Below are 18068 nucleotides of genomic sequence, written 5' to 3'. Positions count from 1 at the left end.
ATTGCTGCATTCTCGCTGACATCATAACGCCATCGATAATCCCTCTAAGTTGGTTGCCCGCGAGAAAGAGAGAAGAAAGAAGCTAGAGTTTGAACCCTCACGGAAGCGCTACCGCTGCAAAACGCCCTCGTCGTGCTCTCGCCACCAAAGTTTCTCCTACCACGGTCCAGAAAAAGGGCAGAAGCCTCAAACTTCTAGGTTTCGCGTGATGAAGAAAAAAAAAGAGAAAGGGCAAAATGAGGGCAACCTATGTGGCCCTTTGAAAGGAATGAGGGTTGGACCCTTAATTAGGTTCCATTGATTCAAGCCCACTTAAAATTAGAAAGAGAACAGGAAAAAAAAAGTTGGGCTATAGGAAAACAAATAATTTGCACTCTGATTAAGGTTCTAAAAAAAAACTTTTAATAACAAAACCCTAAACCTAATCAACCCTTGGTTTAAAGAAACCCCTAAACCCTCATTTTGATCTTAATTACGTGAATTCCATTTGTGTAGTAATATAATGATACCCAATGTTAATTGGTTTACGATAATTGATCGAAATTCCATATTCATTCAACCACACCACAACATTAATCATTAATCATTAATCATGATCTAAAACATTCAAATTAAATTACAACGACATAACACTTAATTCAATAAAAGAAAATCAAGCATACATTCACATTCATCATAAAATAAAACAAAAGGTAAGCTTCCCATACCTTGACAAATTCTAGGCTTTAATGATAAAAATTAATCAATCACAGATGCTTCTGCTATCTTCAAAAAAATATTTTCTCCTCTTCAGTTTCTCTTTCTCACAGTGCTCTCTTTTCCTTTCTCTCAGTTTTTACATACCTCTCTTTCTACGCTTCCTTTCTCTTTATTTCTAGTTCAGTAAATCCTTATTTTATTTTTAAATTAAAACTTAAAAGTATATGCTTGGATAATACTTCCTAAAATCTCTCAACCAATTTTTAAAAGCATAATGGCTACATTTTAAATCTTTTATTTTTCTACTTTATTTTATTTCATATGTAGGCCTTTACTTCCTACACCCCTCAATTATAATTCATACACCTTAAAACATAAATGGTAAAAGACATTTTTGCCCTTAGGCAAAAATACAATTCTAATAAAACAAAGGTTTCTCATAAACCTCTCTCTCTAGGATTTGAACTCACATCCATTCAATTCTAGACAACCATCTTTACGAATAAGTCAACACATCACATTGAGAATATAAGACATCACAAATGTAACAACCAAACAATAACATATCTTGCATTTATATTAACAAAACAAATAACATAAAACTTTATGTTCTAATCAAGACTAGAACATGTGACCTCTCAACCCATCAAAGAGCTCTCCCCACTAACTATACAACTTCATATGATAACTTGCCACTTTCATCAAAAGTTACTCAAGTCTTATTACAGTATTATTCATAACACTAATGCAACAAAGGGAAACGACAGCGGTTGTTTTTGACAATTAGCTTCGATTTTTGAATTGAGACATATGAAATTTTAAAAATCAGGCTAGAACAGATGTCAAAGCCCTTTATTTTTATTTTTTTTAAATCACGTTCTCTTATATGAAATTTAAAAAAAAAACTTAACTTGGACAATAATTTCAAAACTAGAATAATTAAAACCCTAATTACAAAAAAAAATTGCAAGCATAGAAACCCCAAATTTCCAAATCGTAATCCAAAGTCCTAGCTCAAAACGCAGAAATCAGATTCAAAAAAAATCCCAACTCGGTACGAGGTCAGAAACCCTAAACTTTATGCTGGAGTCAAATGGGACTTCCCTTCGCCACGAAGACACCAGAACATGAACCCTTGCGGAGGCGCCGCTGCTGCCATATCGCGAGAAAGAAAGATGCGTCTAAGATGTCAAAGCCGCCTCCCTTCCTACAAAAACGAACCAACACCGAGAAGCGAAAGGGAGTCTTCCCTCCATGTGAAACATGAACCAGACTTAGAGAAGAGGAAAACGAAGTTTGTGCCTCCCTCACTACAAGGCGAAACGAAACAAGAAGAAAAGAAAAAGATGAAGATGAGTGCTTCCCCCTTCTTGTGAAGCTGTGACAGAGGAGTGGAAGAAGAGAACAAAACATTGGCAGAGAGAACCCTAAGGGTGAGAGAGAGCAGCGACGTAATTTAAACCGAAATGAAGGCCTTCTGTCTAAAAATGTCTCTGTTCACGAAATTTAAACCTAAATGCATGTTATTACCTCAGTTATTTTTTTAACTGAGGTAGTAAGCCTTTACTGCCTTGGTTCTATAAAGAACCGAGGCCTGTAGTGGCCCAAAAAAATTTAAAACATTATATTAAATGACATTTTTGTAATTTTAATGAACCTTTTTACCTCGGTTACAAGGAGAACAGAGACCAAAACCCCTGCACAAAATTAAAGTGCCCATAAAAAAATTAAGAAATTATATTAAATGGCATTTTTATAATTTTAATGAATCTTTTTACCTCGGTTCCAAGGAGAACCGAGGCCATATAGCCCCCTTTGAAAAAGTCAGAGTACAAAGCGGGAATCTTAGTGGGGTAGAGGGGTTTTGGCCTCGGTTATGAGGATAATCGAGGGCAAAAACCCTGACAGAGATATTTGTCATCTGAAAAGTCTTTTCTGGGAAACTTTTTCGGGCTTTATGGCTTCGGTTTCCTTTGTAACCGAGGTTGTAGGTGCTTTATGGCTTCAGTTAAGATAGAACCGAGGCATATACTTTTCTAAGAGGTGCAAGTAATGGGAAAAGAAAATAAGTTTTGAAGAAAAATGTCAAGACTCTTTTAGTCCTACACATGAGAGGCATATACTTTTCTAAGAGGTGCAAGTAATGGGAAAAGAAAATAAGTTTTGAAGAAAAATGTCAAGACACTTTTAGTCCTACACATGAGTAAAATGCAGCGCATGAGTGGATTTGGAGATGGATTAGATATTTTTTTCGTGTTTGAATGTGTTGATTTGGGAGTCAGATTAATGACAGATTCGAAATACAATTCTATATTTCTATAATTTCATTTCGTCAAAAGTGGAAAGAATTTTTCTGGATAATCTACTATTTTATCATTATATTGTTATCAAGTACCATAAATGTTTCGCATGTGGAGCATGTGTGGGTTTTGGTGAAGATGATAACTTCATTAAGTTTTATGTCCACTGATAAGCATGTGTGAGTGTGTGGGAGAATCAGTTTCCTAACCTATTCTGATGTGCAAGTGAAAGAATCGATCACCTAACCAATTTATGTGTGTATTGTGTGGAGTGGACAATGGGTCAGTAAATTTACATTCGTGTGAGTGTGTGAAAATTAGAAAATCGACTGTGTTTATGTATGATGTTTTAAATCTGATAATGGTCGATCATAATAAGTCAATGATGGTAGAAATAATAATAATTAATATCTAAATATTTAATTTCTTTTTACAATTATTAATTATTTTTTTTCAAATTATTGACTAATATTTTTAAATAAATATTTTTATCTCATCCAAAACTCATTTCATATCACTTTTAACATGAATGACTAAGTTTTATAATTTTCATTTCTATTGTTAAAACTTTTCTTTTATTTATCATAGTAAACTCAGTTAAAAACTTTCATATTATTACTTTAAATTTATTCCATGACACTTTGACATATCAAATTTTACATTTATTTGACATTATTTTCTCTTACTTTTTACTTTTTTTTTAAATACAAAATTTATTCATTTATGATCATTTTATTTTTGTAACGAGTGTCAAACAAATATAAGAGTATGTACCATTTGAAAATTTACTCAAAAAAATAACTCAACTTTACTTTCAAATTAACTCAAATTCAACTACTAACTTCTTCTCAAATCTATATCTTCTAAAAAGAACACGATTAGTGTCAAATTTAGTCCCAAATCAACGAGCTTTGTTATCTACTCTTAGATTATTTTTACCTGATAATAATGGTGAAAATGTATCAAAATATCTAAAGATGGGATTGACGAGTGAGTTGCAGAGGATTGCCAAGACTTTCCATGGTCAAAAAATATTATCTCAGGTTTCGAAGGAAAGAGCAAAGACTTGGGGCTTGAATTTCCTATCTCTTTTTCCCTAATTTCTAATCTTTCTAACCAAAAATAGAATAAACAAATAACAAGCAAAATGAAGGACATATTTTACTATAATTATGACATTAGAAAACATTAAAAAACGTTAAGTATACCTCTTCATTCATTAATCTATATATTAAATTAACTCAAAGGCAGATAAGACTTTAGAACTCAGTTTGTAAAGATTCTTGTCGGATAATCAAACATACATAAACCAATTGTCTAACTGCACATTTTCAAACAATATTTACAAAAAATTGTGAAAATTTTTCAAAACACTTTTCAACCCTTCCCTCTTCTAATTTTTTATCTTGTCTTTCATGAAATCTTTTTTTTTAACATGTAAAGGACAAATTTTAGCTATCAAATCTATAATAGTACTCTTCTTTAATTTTTAGATGAAATATTAACCACCCCAAATGTCATTTTCTTTAACGTACATGAGATTATCTATCTCTCTTTCCCTCACACGAAATTAGAAATGATGTGATACAAAACAACAAAACTTTTAGTTTTAAGGAAATTCTAAATTAGACCTATTAAGCAATTTCTACTTCATTTTTAAATCTTCATTTTTCAATTTTATTTCTAATGTAATATTTAAATCATAAAATGTTTAGCTAACATTCTAGAATAACATTGAAGGTAAGTGATATTCATATTAACGTTCCAAAAGTTGGATTGTATTGGGTCAAAGCCACTATAATAAGACCGACTAAATATCATTGCATCACATTCTTTGAAGTATAGTACGTTATTTTATCATCAAAACTAGAAATAAGAAGTTAAAATTTGATATACAAAGGTGTCAAACTTTATACGTGCATGCAATTCATTGGTATCTAATGAGCTGGATCATTCTAGATACTTGAGAGATGTGCACAAACAATCATTAATTCGTAGTTGAATATGATGCACATGGATTTATCAGAAGTATCAAATAAAATAAATTCATCTTGCTTTTCAATTAATGAAAATAGTCTGAAATAATAACCCATAATTTAAAGAACTCGTAAAAATAAACAAGAATTAAATTATTTAATTAAATGCTCGATATTTTATATTCTAAAAGAAGTGTATATGGAACATGCAACTTATCTTCTTTCTCTTTCATTTATCACCAGCAGTAAACACAACCATTATTAATTGAAGTAATTCATTGATATATTGATTGAACAAGCATGCCTCTTCACACATAATAGCTTTCCACCTAAAGAAGCAAATAAAACTATGTGGAGAACTTCACCTCTTATTCCACTCCAACGACACATTATATATAATAACTAAAGCTAAACAAAACAAAACGAACCAGCAGAAAAAAAATGTTGAACATTACATATATTCAGACATCTTTCTAAGTTATCTGTTGTGTCGTTGTTTCCTTGTACTCACTTTCACATCATTCATCACCCTATTGAACGTAGATCGTCGCCACCCTCTGTAAGATCATTAGGGTTGTTGTTATCATTGTCGCTGTTATCGTCATCCCCTTCTTCTCTTTCAGCAGCGTACTTTAAAATATCAGGATTCTTGAAGGTGGTAACTGTCAAGCTGACGCCCTCGCCTGCGACGACGCTGCCGCCGATAATGCCGGTAAAGATTTCGCCGTTAGCGGCGGAGAAGTTGATTCCAAAGGATAAGGGACGGGGAGGAGTGGCTCCAAGGTGAAGGGTGTATTCGTTTCTGTATAAGTAGGAGCCAGTGAGGGAGAGTAATTTGAATGGCCCATGGAGCACGAGGGATGGGGCACCATGGGTTGAGTTGCGAAGGGTTACGCTATTGATCATGCCGATGGCACTAAGGATGGAGAGGCTCACGTGGTCTTGGTGAGCAATGTCAAGGATGCACTCCATGATGTCCCTGTTTGGATCCACAGTGACAACCAGAACCTCTACGGAGGGCTCAGTTGGTAGGGGCACTGGCAGAGGGATGGGCTTTGACTTGTTCTTGGAACCTAGGGGTCTGCCACGTGGCTTACTTGAAGATGGGTTCGTGACATGTTGATTGGTGGAGGTGGTTGGTGGTGGTGGCGATGGTGGTAGCGGCGGTGGTGGAGTGCGTTGGGAGGAGGATCCAATGTGGTGGTCCTCGGAGGAAACGGAGTCTTTGTCAGCGATTGGCGTTGGATTGTTGGTCATTGTGTTGTGCAAAGATTGTGAAAATTGAAGAGACTTGATTGTGATGGTGTGAAGTTTTGTTTGTGGGGATTTTATAGTGTGTGGTTGTGGCAGTGACTTGTTGCGGAGAAAATAATCAAGGGGCATTGAGGATGGTTTCATGAAAGAAAAAACAGTGTGCTGAGTGGGCTTTGAAAATGGATATGCTTTACGCAAAATGCAATTGCATTTAAAGATTGGTGAATTTTATTTGTAAAAATGTAATATAATTTAGGGTTAAACATGAAAGAGTTAAAATTAAAATTAGTTTCTCTTTAAAAAATCTATCTAATTTAATTTATTAATTAAAATTAGTCGTTTTTTAAAACTTTAATTTAATTTTATTTAAATTTTCATCTAATTTAATTTTTTAACTTAAAATACGTGAATTTAATATTTTTATCAAATTTTGTTAAATATATTTAATTTTTCAAACATATTTTATGATAATATTCAAGTTATTTATACTATTTAATATAATTTTTTTTCTAATATTAGTTGAAAATGTATTTGAATTTCAAATAAATTTATCAAAATTTTATTAAAATAATTAAATTCACGTTATTCTAAATATGAAAATGGACTGATTTTACTTAAAATTAAAAAATCAAAATATATTTAACTCTATGATTTATGATTGGTTAGTTTAATTTTTTAAAACATTTATTGAAATTTATAGTGATATAATATTATGTATATATAGATATTATTTTTCAATACAATTTTATTCGTAAAAATGTATTATAATTTATGGTTGATTAAATAATTGTTTTGAAAACATTGATGGGAATTTATGAGTGAAATAATCTTATATAGGAACTATGTCGTAGATATATTTCTTAATATAAAAGAAAGAGAGTGATTACTCTTTTTAATATAGTAATTACTTAGGTTAATATAATGTTAGACTCATTAATTAATGCATGAGGTTTTTATATTTTAAAAGCGGTGTTGTCTCATGTACAGGTCCCACCCTTTAATAAAAGTAATTAATTTAGTAATGTATTTGTAAAATACAGGTGTTTCAATATCTCTTACCTTTTATATAATATGTTTTAAATATAGATAGATTCGTTTACTAGCCATTATAAATTAATTGAGAGGAACACACTATTTCGTTAACTTGATGTAAATTTAATTCAACCTAAAATCTATTCTATGTAAAATTATTGAAAATTAATTGTTTGAACTTATCTCACTCGTAGTTTTCAATGAAAAAGTTCGACATTCGTTATCTAATATCAGATCTAAAAATAAGTACGGTGACAAATTCATATTCTTTAGAAGGTTTTCATATTCATTGTCCTGTAATGATATTTAAATATATAGTTAACCACCACTTATCTTATAATAGATGTTATTTGTTTTGCAAGTGAGGTTGAATATATATATATATATATATATATATATATATATATATATATATATATATATATATATACTTGTTGGAAAGTTTTTGTTATCAACAATACTAGCTTACGAGAACACAAGAACATAATTTCTAGCCTTTTAATTGAGAGAAAGAACATGATTTGTTTTTGCAAACTGAGAAAAACTAAATCTTATATACAAAAGAAAGTATTTACGACAACACAAGAACAACATGATTTGTTTTTGCAAACGGTAAAACCCCATAAATAGTATTTTTAGAAGCAGTGGTAGTCTAAAAATAGTGAGACTCGATTATTTTAATATTAAAAGGTTTTATTATAAATAGTTTTGTTATAAACGAGTTTCATTATTTTAAAACATATCATCTCTCTAGAAATCACTTTTCTAGAGTTCTCTACCTTCTCTCTAAGAGTTCTAACTCTTGACTCATCTCTTTGACGGCCAGGAGGTACCTAATCGACCCGGCAACGAGGTCTATGTTTCTACCCGATCAGTTATTTCAATAGAGCAAGTAAGTTTCGACTCATTTTTTTCCTTTCGTTCCTAAATCTGTTTTAGAGGAATATTGTATTGTTGCATGTGTAATCATGCATCTCCTACATGTTCTTGATTCATCTAGAGTTCTAAGAACTTTGTCCGTTTTCAATTTGGTGCTTCGTAGGTTCGTCTAGGTATTCCTTGCGGTTCAAGTAATTAGGGGAGCATTTTGAGAAGTTTGGTGGTTGGTTTAGAGGTAAGGGAAGCTAGATTTTTCTTTAATTAATGTTCTATATGAGTATTTAATTGTTTGGAGTGAAAAGTCTGTGATATGTTAGTTATAACCAAGTTAATTGGGTATTTTAGGTATGTGATGATGAAATGCTGTTGTGAATTGTATTATATGCTTATTTGAAGTGGAATTGAATGTTGATATGTTAAATTGTCTATTTGGAATGTGTATTATGAAGTTTAGAGATTAAAGAGTTGAACCGCATAAGTTTTAATGGTGTTTTTGAAGAAAAGATGGATCCTAGGTAGTGAAATTGTGAGGAAGGGTGGTGAATTGGGAGTTGTTTTGTGACTTGCTCAAATATTTAAAATGGAAAGAATTTGAGTTATGAGTATGTGGTGATAATTGGGTAGTGTAAATGTTGGTTTAGAACTAAATTCTTGGAATTGGACTAGTGAAAACTTGAATTAGGGGTTCTGTGAGTAATTGGTCATTGTGGTTGATGTTATTGAGTCTTTTGGGACTTGTTAGAGTCCCTAACTTGTTTAAAAACAAGCTAAAACTAGTAGAATCCAAGTTGGGTCTATAAAGTGATATTTTGGTAAGTTATGGAGTAGAACCTTGTAGTAGTCACTTGAAAATGAGTTGAGGATGATTTGCATGAAGTTTTCTAAGTTTAATTGATGGTATAATACAATCTAAGAGTGTTAGAAGTTGGGAAAGGTGCATAAAAGTGGTCAGGAGTGGTTGAGATGCGCAAATTCTGCAGTTTTGGTGTTGCAAAATTATGCAGTCTCGTTGAGCAAACATACTTGGTGCGCTGAGCGAATGAGCTTTAGCTGAGTGAATAGATTTTGTGCGTTGAGCAAGAGGTGAGTGAGCAGAACCCACTGTTTCTGTTTTCGCACAGCGAGCAGGGTCATTGAGCGAGGGGTTGAGGTTTGGGAGCACTGTAAGTTTTATTCGTACAACGAGCAGGGTAGTTGAGCGAGAGTTTTGGGGTCTGAGGGTACTGTCTATGTATTCGCACAGCGAGTTGGGTCGCTGTGCAAGAGAACTTTGTGGTCGCTCAGCGAGTGTATGCGCTAAGCGTTTGGTCCAAGTTTTTGGTTTACTCTTTCATTCCTTGATTTTAATTGATTTGAATGATGTATTTAATCAATTGGAAATGATGTATGATTGTGTATGAGTTGTATGAGCATCAAAGTCATGAGTTGAGATTCAAAGTGAAAGTATGCGATTTCAAAGTATGGTTTCAAAGTGGTGAAAGTAAGTTTCAAAGTGAATCCTCTTTGTGAGGTTCAACTACGTTTAGAATGAATGCAGGAGCTTAGTCTTTGGGGTTATCCTGAAACTGCAATGGTCTTTCATTCTCACATAGAGAGGATTGATCCATGTTATGAGGAGTAACAGGAGATCTTAGTCTTTGGGGCTTCAAGTATGCTCCAAGGCGCGGAACAAACTAACCTTGTGAGTGTGGTAGGGTGAAACCCATTGGCAATGGCTTTGCAAAGCAATAGAAGCCACCACAAGTGCACAACCCGCCATATCTCGACAATCATTCTAAGTCCGGACAATCCATTCATAATAAGTTTCCTGCATAAAGTGTTTGATGATTGTGTAGTGATATGTTTGTTGTATGTAACATGTTTTAAACGAGTTTATATATATATATATATATATATATATATATATATATATATATATATATATATATATATCGTTCCTCAATTGTAAACTAGCTTACCCTTGCTTTTCTATTGCTTGTCTTTGTATGTTGTTTCTCTTTTGCGATGATGACCTAATGGTGTGAGCTTAAGAACTCACCTTTTCAGTTGTTCCATGCTAGAGGTGAGGGAGAAGCAAATGAGTTGTTAGATAGATCTACAAAAGTAGATATCTTCTTTGAAGGACGTTTGTTTTACCTAATTGTTCTTTTAGCATCTGTGTAACATTTCATTTTGGTATTTTTATACTATTAAAATGGGATGTTACACAAACTCAGAAAAACTAAATCTTATATACAAAAGAAAGTATATTTATGTTCATTTTGTTAAAATAATAATTAATTAAATTAAAAATGACTTATAAAATTAATACTTAAATGTTGTGTATTTATATATATTTTTTAGAATTATTTTCTTTTATAGAAAATATTTACAAAGTTGAACAAACTCTAACCAACCTACTTACCCATACATCAATACATTAATAAATTGTAAGGCTATAACAAGTAATACAATAACAAACCATAAATTTCATTAAAAGGAATTGTGGTCAACCCATTAATTCTACACAAATTGTCCATTAACGGTAATTAGTACTAATATCAACCATTATGAGTAAAAACACTAAGTTTCTCACATCAACACTGAACTTAGCATGAGCTGGAACCCTACGAGTGACACATCCATCCCTTTCTACCCTTCTCAAGAGGAAAGGACAATACTCGAATCTCAGTTCCTTTCGCCACCCATCATGGACGAAGAGACCTATCTCTTCCAATCCTCTCAAAGACGAAGAAATTTACCTTTCTACCCCTCGAAAGAAGAAAGGTACAACCTCATATTAACGAAGTATAGCTAGAAGGCATAACTAATGACACAACCACTACCACACCTCATGGTTAGTAACAACAATGTGACATTCACACTAATACTAGGTAATTGTCATGGAAACAATTACACCAACATCTCATCCCTTGAGTTTCAATCCCATAAATCACATATCACACTCTTGTAGTCGAATCTAACCATTTGGAAATTTCACAAATAACAACCACCTACCAAAGCTTTCAGAACTGATGAATCCTCCCAGGAGTCAGATGATGAGCAAGACTCCATGAACGAAAACGATGAAGAGGAGCTCCGATTAATTTTGAGAAAGCTTTAGTCTGTGTGAAGGAAAATAAGAGGTACAATATTCAAGAGTAGACACTTTAAATCTAGCTCAAAGAACAATATAAAAGGCAAATGACTAGAAGACACAATTATCTGTTATGACTGCAACAAACCTGGACATTTCATATCAGAATGTACCGAGATTGAAAAAATGAAAAAAAAGTTCGTTGAGCCCTTGGGAGGACCTGGACACACCTAACGAGGATGAAATGCATACTATGAATTGTTATCGTACTCATCCAAATTGTCTAGCACATATAGGGATTTATGTAATCAACGAAAAGAACTCCTTGCATAAAGAAATAATCTAAAAGATGAAGTAACTAGATCTAAGCATAATGTGAAGACACTACAACAAAAAGTTAGCAACCTTAGGATAGGGTTGAGTGTCTTTGAACAAGAAAAGGAGGAAACTAGGCTACAAAATAAAAAACTTGTAGTGGATATAACCATAGCCAAAAAACGTCAAACACATAGAATCCCTTAGGCATGAAAATGACACCCTCAGTAAGATATTAAGTAGAACACTTGAAGGAAATGCTAGGCTAGATCACTTACTAAAAGAAAGTAGGCATCCTTCTAACAAACAAGGTCTAGGGTATAAAATACCAAACACAAAACCCATCAATAGAACCAAACACACTAAGTTCACTAGGTCCAATATTGATACATTGTATTCTGAAAAGAAGAAAATGTATGTGTCTAACAAGTCAAGACCTGACATGTTATGGGTACCTAAGAGTCATATAATTCCTCTTACAAATATGTTTGATGACCAAAAGGAAAACCTTGTTATGGTACCTAGATAGTAGTTGCTCACGTCACATGATGGGAGAAAAGTGTATGTTCCAAAACCTAAGGGACAAGAAGGAAGGATCGATCACATTTTGAGGAAACCAAAAAGGAAGAATCATAGAAATTTGAAAGATATGTACAAACATATCCCCATCCATAATAAGGTTTTTTTAATACATGGTCTTAAACGTAACCTACTTAGCATAAGTCAATTATGTGACAGTGGATATAATGTTTTTTTTTTAAAACAATCAATGTAGGGTATTAGAAAATGCAAGCATGAGATTAATCTCATACTACAAAAATTCGCTGGTAATATTTCGTCGGTAATTTGCAAAATTGTAGTAGTATTAAACGCCATGATCTCGTTAGAGAACTGTCGAAAGTATCATATAATGATACAATCTTTTGTAGTGCTTACAAGAAGGGAAAAAATCTCAAGGAATCTTTCAAAAGTAAAAATATGGTTTCAACTAAACGACCTCTTGAGTTGTTTTATATAGATTTATTTTTTCCTAGAAGAACTACATCTGTGAGAGGTAGACGCTATGAATTAGTAGTAGTAGATGATTTTTCTAGATGGACTTCGGTTATAGTTTGATCGAGGCTGTACCCGAATCAAATTAATATGCAATTAAGTGTAGTATAGACTAGGAAGTGACTCCTAGGTCGTCTCTCAAGCACTAATGTGGTTTAGACAATAGGTTAAACACATAGGGGGGGAGATTGGACAATTTTGTACGACTTACAATTAACAACCAAAAACACAAATTCAAACACAATTTAAAGTCAGGTTGGTCTTTAGTTTAGTTACAATGCTTCCAATCCTTGATTAGCAATAAATTGTTCGCTCCTCTCACCCTTAATCCAATAGAATTAATAAACTAAGCAAAGACTAATCCTATTTTCACAAAAACGAATTAAGCAAATAAAATGTACCTTGTTTCATTAATTATGCACCGAATAGATTAATTAATTAAGCGATAATCAACCCAAATTAGACCACTAAGTGTGTCCTAAATATAAATGAAAACAGTGGTAGAATCACAATGAATGCTCATAAATATAAATGAAAACACTGCAACAACACTAATGACCAACCCAAACCTATTAAGCTTCCATTTACATTAAATACTGCAACAAAGACTAATTGGAATTGCACAAACAAATTGGAAACTGAACTTCAAATGCACAATATGAGATTAATCTAGAAACAGAATAAACCCAATTCAACAACTCAAAACAAAGGCAAAGAAGTGAAAACTAAAACTAAAAATGGATGCACAAAAGTGAAAAAAGAATAGAAACAGAATTGGAAAATGAAAAATGAAACAATAACACAACACCAACATAAAAATGGAAATGCAGAACTAAACAACAACACAAAAACGCAACAACAACACAAAAACGCAACAACACCACAAAAACGTGAATGAAAACAAACAACCAAATTCCAAGAATATTAGACGCAAGGGAAACAAAAATGAGCAAGAGAATGGAGACAAAAATGGAAAACGGGATTGCAATTAATTAGAAAACGAATTCAATACAAAAGAGAAGAGAAAACGAAAATGGAACCTCCATGGGAGCTCACCTTAGAAGCTAAATTTGAAAAAAGGTAGAATGAGAGAGCTTGAGAGGAATGAGCACTAAACCCTAGGTGCCAAATCTGCCCACACTTTGGGCCTCTCCCAAAAAGACCAAAGTTGGACCCAAAAGCACTAAAGTCAGCCTAACATTCAAAAACGAATTACAAAACGAAATTACTAACTAAATAACATAAAACGCTGAGGTGGAAATTTTTTGTTGACGTGACAACTCTCTTAAAGTCCCAAAATATAATTCCAAAAATTCCCTTGCAATTAATAATAGAAATAATTAAATTCAGATAATTTAAATTAATTAAAATAAGAATTACTCGTCAAATTAAGCACAACTAGCAAAACTAGGGAAAAATGGACATTCAAGCACAATTCCCTAATTAAATCTAATACAATAAGCTAAGTGAAGTTGAGAAAATATTAATTCATCATAGTTCTAACTCATAAAGACAAGGCTTTTAATTCTTTTTGCAAACTCTGTAAAAGGAGAGAAACTGAAAAGAATTTGAAAACTATATGTATCTGAAGTTACCATGGAGGAGAACTTGAAAATGAGCTTTTCGAAAACTTTTGTGAAAACTTTGGCATTAAACACAACTTTTCAAGTCCAACGACTCCACAACAAAATGGAGTCATTGAGAGGAAAAATAGATCTCTACAAGAGATGGCCAAAACTATGTTAAACGATTTTAACTCTCCTAAACACTTCTAGGCATAAGTAGTTAACACTGCCTACTACATTTAGAACAAAGTTTACATTAGGTTAATCCTCAACAAAATTCCTTATGAATTATGAAGTACAAAATGCCAAATATTTCTTATTTTCATCCCTTTGGTTGTCAATGTTTCGTATTAAATACCAAGGATAATTTGGGAAAGTTTGGCTCCAGAAGTGATGAAGGGAGCATGCTTGTTTACTCAGAAGCGCCAAGAGCGTTTAGAGTTTATAACTCTAGAACTTTGAAAGTTGAGGAAGTCATCCATGTTAAATTTAATCATGAGCCTTGAAGTACATGAAAAACACTAGAAGGGAGAATTTAATAGTGTTTATGGAAAACATTTTCTCAACCTTTCCGATATAGCACGTAGTCGCGTGAAGTATTCTTTTAAGGCTTAGGCACTTGACTTAAAATATAGACTTTGTAAGGATCAACGTGCTAATCAGAATAATTTCTACTGCAACGTTTGTAAGAACTTCCTTTAGAAATAAAGAATCGTTGAGCTTGGCAGTTCTTGTATTTTCAAATGTTTAGCTCAACTACAGGTTTTCTAAGAGGATCGATTAACAAATAGAAGAGAGAATAACACAAGAGATTTTATACTGGATCGCTCCAACTGAACTACGTCTAGTCTCCTCCATAGAGGGTTCCACAAGAATCTTCACACAATTACAATTGAGTATTAGCACCATTCTTGATACTCAGCTATCTCACCAAGATTTCCTTTGAGTATTTACACCACTCATAGTACTCAACACCCTACTGAGATTTCCTTGAGTATTCGCACCTATCCTAGTACTCAACACCCCACCGAGATTTCCTTGAGTATTAGCACCACTCCTGGTACTCGACAACTGATGTAAGCCACTCCTAGTTGGAATCACACAAAAGAAGCTCCAAACAGAGTAGCACAACATTGGACAAAAATGCAGCGAAAAATGGAGTTAGAATGAAGTATTTGATGTGTTTAAGTGGAAGAGAGGTGTGTGGATGAGGCCTCACAACTCAGAAGGCCTTCCTACTAAGGAAGGAAGCTAAAGGAAAAATAGGGAAGTTGAAATAGAAGCTTGACTCAAGAGCATTAAGGTTGAAAATGAATTCAACAACATTTTACTAAGCTCAAAAGTAAAGAATTACATAGGCATGACTCTCTTATTTATAGGTAAAGATGAGCCATGTTTCTGACCAAATTTCCCTCCCAAATTCAAAAAATAATTGTGCAATAGGCTTCAGCTAACAGGTCACGCGTCCCATGCTTCAAAACAGGTCAGAATTCACACATGTGAAAAACACTTTTCGCAGTGGTTGGGCTTAAGAGGTTTTTGGCTGAGCTAAATCTGAATCCAAAAGGAAAAATCCTTCATGAGTCCAATCCAGAAGCCATGCTGCTAAATCCAGAATTCACTCCTTTTTCTTCCTAGCTTGGTTCCTTTGCTAGTCAGGTTTAACAAGCTTCTTGGCTAGTTGATCCATGATCTCCAAGCCTTAATAGACCCTACAAAAACAACAATATAAGTATTAGAAGAGAATCCTTCTAAAACTTAGAGAAAGAAAATCAGGAAAGAGCTTTTAAAATTCCTTCTTCAACTTCCCTTTCTTAGCGTTATCTTGAGTTGATACTCCTTTGAATGGAATTGCCTAAATGGGTTTCCATCATACCCTCCCTCTTGAAAAACGATTTGTCCTCAAATCGAGAAGATATAAAGAAGCACAACTTTGGTTTATTTCTTTCCTCCTGGATCAAAAATATATCTACAATAAGCATCAAATAGATTTCTATTTACTGTTGATTCAATAAAGAAATTTTTAATGGAAATAACTTTAGAATAAGGACTTCTTATATTTTGTTTTGTAGTCATGAGAAAATTTAGAAGTCCTATTTCAAAAGTCATTTTGTATTTGTCTTGAGTTAATTGTTTCCTTAAGGGTAACAATAACTCAAGATTTAAATTGCCACATTTTGAAAAGGGTAGTATAATAGAAAATGGTATGGAAATTAGTTTATGTTAACAAAGAATGGCTCAATTTCTCACACCAAGATGGGGTGAATTGGTGAAGTGTAAAAACAAAAACTTTTAAAATCTTTTTCACAAAATGTGATGCCTTTACATTTTTCTTGAATCGCAAGGTAAGTGATTTGAAATGCAGTGGAAACTTAATCGAATATGCAAAGAACTTAATCAAATGAATAAAAGAGGGTAGGGATCAGAAAATTCAAACGTTATGTTTTTATACTGGTTCGGCCAAGCCTACATCCAATGTCCTTCCAACCACAGGAAGCCAATGCACTATAAAGATCAAGGTTTTTACAACAAGGTTTTTATAGAGACCTCATGTCGAAAATATAAAACACCTCTCTAACCCTCTAATCTAATATAGACAGTCAACAATAAGACCAACAGCAAGAACACCCTCTTCTGCTGTCTAACCCCTTTGAGGCACCCTCAAAGTCAAGAACACCACTGTTCTTCTTCTTGTAATCACAACAGGGAAACCAAGCCAATCTTCATAAGATTGCAAATCCTGATCACACAGTAAACACCCAAATTGATCTGACGTTTGAAACACAGCTAGTCTTGCTCCTCAACAAATCTCAGAATCCTTGATTACCACGATCAATCTTGATTCTTAGAGCTTTTACCTTCTCTCTAAGATCACACAAATTTCTGTAAAGAATACGAAAGTGTTAGAATCACAAAAGTTCTTATAGAATTCAAATCAACATTAATTTATAGTTAAACACATATCAGACGCATTTTAATCGACTTTGCTACTAACATAATCGAATGCACCCTTCAGTTATAACAATTTAGCAGCAATCACAACAATTAATTGATTGTTCAATTAATTCAATCGACTATCATTTAATGCTTGGTCAACACAATTAAAAATATGACTGTTAGGTTAGTTGTGACAAGCATTTAATAGTTTTTCAAAACATCAACCAACTTAGTCGAATACAAATCACATTAAATCGATTAAGCAACAATACTTAGCACAGTTTTGAAAACTTTTCTTCTTGAAAAATCTTATAGCACTCTTGAAAATATTCTATGCAAACACACGAGTTTTAATCGATTCACCCCATAATGTAATCGACTTAAAACTGTTGTTTTGCCACATATTTAAAGTTCAACTAAAGTGCATGTGGTTTTCCTTTTTCAAAAACATATGTCATGCATACACATATAAAATCACATATTTAACACAATGATATGCAATGACCAACACAATCATGTTCTCATATATGCTCATACAGATTTAACACATTAAAGAACATCATATATAATATGTAAACATAGAACATGTAACACAGAATATACATGTGTTATTAATTATGTGTTGTCATCATAAAAAACACAGATATTTCTGAGATTGGGTTAAGCAACAACTGTGCTCCCCCTATCAACAAATTTCTTTCCTGAAACAAACTTTGAAAGGTTTGTTGTTGATCAGTTTAGACATCTGAATGAAAGAGTTACACAGCTTGAAGCAAAAATTGACACTAATCATCAACGAAGGGAAAACAACTCATCTGATGCAGAGTCCTGTAATGGAGACTCTATGGACTCATTTGAATCAGCATAGGGTTGCAGGATTATATGTTTTGAGTCTGAAAGATTGTAGTTTCTATTCTGCTTGTTTCGTAAGAGTTGTTGGCACTATATGCCACTTTAATTTTGTTATCATCTGATTATACCT

This window comes from Vigna umbellata, chromosome 9 (genome assembly GCF_029865625.1).
Source record: "Vigna umbellata cultivar VRB3 chromosome 9, Vumbellata_1.0, whole genome shotgun sequence".
Classification (NCBI taxonomy): domain Eukaryota; kingdom Viridiplantae; phylum Streptophyta; class Magnoliopsida; order Fabales; family Fabaceae; genus Vigna; species Vigna umbellata.
The sequence above is the reverse complement of the archived record's forward strand: the minus strand, read 5'-3'. Positions refer to the sequence as shown.